The sequence below is a fragment of the Bubalus bubalis genome, chromosome 2 (genome assembly GCF_019923935.1).
Source record: "Bubalus bubalis isolate 160015118507 breed Murrah chromosome 2, NDDB_SH_1, whole genome shotgun sequence".
In the NCBI taxonomy this organism is placed as follows: domain Eukaryota; kingdom Metazoa; phylum Chordata; class Mammalia; order Artiodactyla; family Bovidae; genus Bubalus; species Bubalus bubalis.
Genome location: NC_059158.1, coordinates 127,111,401 through 127,114,820, shown reverse-complemented (window position 1 = coordinate 127,114,820; position 3,420 = coordinate 127,111,401).

Genomic DNA, 3,420 nt, shown 5'->3' with positions numbered 1-3,420 from the left:
GTCCAATTCTTTTGAGACCCCATGAACTGCAAACTTCTGGCCTCCTTTGTCCATGGGATTTCCCAAGCAAGAATACTGGAGTGGGTTGCCGTTACCTTCTCCAGAAGATCTTCCCAAACCAGGGATCAAACTCACATCTCCTGCTTTGGAAGGTGGATTCTTTATCACTGAGCCACCTGAGAAGCATTATAGTAATAGTTATGATCATATAGTCACAACTGTCAAACAAGTAATAACAGACAACTCAAAGTTTGATAATTTTGATGGACTTAGTGTTTAGACAACATACATTCCACTCCCTACCACTTGTATATGTCATGCCCCTTCTAGATTGCAAATTTTAGTGACACCTTCCTTGCATGAATGGTAATATGTCAATTGTAGAGTGTGGATTAGAGATTAAAGGAAAAGTTAAAAAGAAGAAGAGGACAAGCAAATCACAACAGATAAAATGCTTGCTGTTTCTTTTTATAAGACACAAATTTATTTATTTGTTTATTTTTAAAAATTGATGTTACTTATTTTATTTGTGGATTTAAATTCATTATTCATTTTATATGCATTTGGTGGTTTCTTTTTCAGGCCTTATATCATGCTTTTCTCTATAGTTTTTCTCATTTTTTTCTATTCTTAATATATTATGGGTAAGCATATATATGGGCTGCGCGGTGGGTCAGTGGTAAAGAATCTGCCTGCAATGCAGAAAACCCAGGATCAGGAAGATACCCTGGAGGAGGGCCTGGCAACTCACTCCAGTATTATTGCCTGGAGAATCCCATGGACAGAGGAGCCTGGCAGGCTGCAGTTCATAGGGTCACACAGAGTTGATACGACTGAGGTGACTAAGCAGCAGCAAGCATACACATACATGTGCCTATTCATACCTACACACAGCCCACAGTGTGTGAAGTCCATATTATATATAGATTATAAACTAAAAGCTTTGAACATGTCTATAACTGGTCAAATCTCACAAAAACTATCATTAATGATGGGAATCCAGTGTAGAAACTGAGATAAGTAAAATAAAGTAAGTTATCCAATGTCACCCAGCTGGACTGTATAAGAAGACAAATTTAAACTCAAGATTATCTTTTCCAAATCCACACTATTAACTTTTAACTCCTTAGAGAAACCTAAGACTTTTAGAATTTCTCCTCCACATAATATGATCAACTCCTAAGTAATAATTTATATTATGCATGGCATCTTTCACTAAAAAGTAAATTGATGTGTGTTGGCAAAGGAAAATAGTGTTATCTGGTTTCTGATAGCTACTTTCCTATGTATTGTAAGGAGTAAGAATTAAAGTGTTAAAAGTATAGGTTAGTTGCTAGAAAAATTTTATATATAAAAATGATGTACCATCAATAAATAAATATTTATGTTTAATATATACACCAATCATTGATCTTGTACTTCCTTGCCACTTCTAATAAAAAAGTATTTTGTATGTGCTAGTAATGATGATGATCTTGTTTGTAGAGAAACAATTCCTTTTGAAGTTGGCTTAATAGGCAACACAAATAGATAAAGAAAGAAACAGAGGAATTCTGAGAGTCATATGTATACTTTGATGGTCAAGTTGAATAATGGATATTAACACAAACTGTGTTATAACATGAGTGAATTATGACAAATTCAAAACATTCAAATACATATAGCCACACATTCAGAGAAAGAGAGATGCCTAGCTATGTAAAAATAAATTCATAGGTGATATAACATTACAATATTTTGTGTATGCCAGTGTCTACATGTTCCCACGTCTATTCTCTTCACCTTTGCATGAAATCATCTTCCTCTCATATTTGCCTGATTAACTCTTACCTAGATGGGAATACCAGACTACCTGATCTGCCTCTGGAGAAATTTGTATGCAGGTCAGGAAGAAACAGTTAGAACTGGACATGGAACAACAGACTGGTTGCAAATCAGGAAAGGAGTATGTCAAGGCTGTATATTGTCACCCTGCTTATTTAATTTATATGCAGAGTACATCATGAGAAACACTGGACTGGAAGAAACACAAGCTGGAATCAAGATTGCTGGGAGAAATATCAATAACCTCAGATATGTAGATGACACCACCCTTATGGCAGAAAGTGAAGAGGAACTCAAAAGCCTCTTGATGAAAGTGAAAGTGGAGAGTGAAAAAGTTGGCTTAAAGCTCAACATTCAGAAAACGAAGATCATGGCATTCGGTCTCACCACTTCATGGGAAATAGATGGGGAAACAGTGGAAACAGTGTCAGACTTTATTTTTCTGGGCTCCAAAATCACTGCAGATGGTGACTGCAGCCATGAAATTAAAAGATGCTTACTCCTTGGAAGCAAAGTTTTGACCAACCTAGATAGCATATTGAAAAGCAGAGACATTACTTTGCCAACAAAGGTTCGTCTAGTCAAGGCTATGGTTTTTCCTGTGGTCATGTACGGATGTGAGAGTTGGACTGTGAAGAAGGCTGAGTGCCAAAGAATTGATGCTTTTGAACTGTGGTGTTGGAGAAGACTCTTGAGAGTCCCTTGGACTGCAAGGAGATCCAACCAGTCCATTCCGAAGGAGATCAGCCCTGGAATTTCTTTGGAAGGAATGATGCTAAAGCTGAAACTCCAGTACTTTGGCCACCTCATGTGAAGAGTTGACTCATTGGAAAAACTCTGCTGCTGGGAGGGATTGGGGGCAGGAGGAGAAGGGGACGACAGAGGATGAGATGGCTGGATGGCATCACTGACTCGATGGACGTGAGTCTGAGTGAACTCCGGGAGTTGGTGAGGGACAGGGAGGCCTGGCATGCTGCGATTCACGGGGTCGCAAAGAGTCGGACATGACTGAGTGACTGATCTGATCTGATCTGATCCTTCAACAAACAGTTCAACAGCTTAGTGTTCACCTTTTTCAAGAATATTTTCAAAATCCTCAAGTTTCCTCTCCCATGAGTTTGGAGTGGAGGCTATGTTTGCAGCCATCATGAAATTACTAATTGGGACAGTCTCCCAATACAGACCAAGAAGGCAATGGCACCTCACTCCAGTACTCTTGCCTGGAAAATCCCATGGATGGAGGAGCCTGGAAGGCTGCAGTCCATGGGGTCGCTGAGAGTCGGACACGACTGAGCGACTTCACTTTCACTTTTCACTTTCATGCATTGGAGAAGGAAATGGCAACCCACTCCAGTGTTCTTGCCTGGAGAATCCCAGGGACGGGGGAGCCTGGTGGGCTGCAGTCTATGGGGTCACACGGAGTCGGACACGACTGAAGTGACTTAGCAACATGCATTAGATATTGTCTACTATACCCTGATAAATTTTAGAGTGAATTATCTCCGTGATTTTCATCTGTGTGTTTATAAGTTCCCAGAGGATGGGGACTTTCTATTTTACTAGGAACAGTGGACAAAATGGGTATTCTTAATTGTT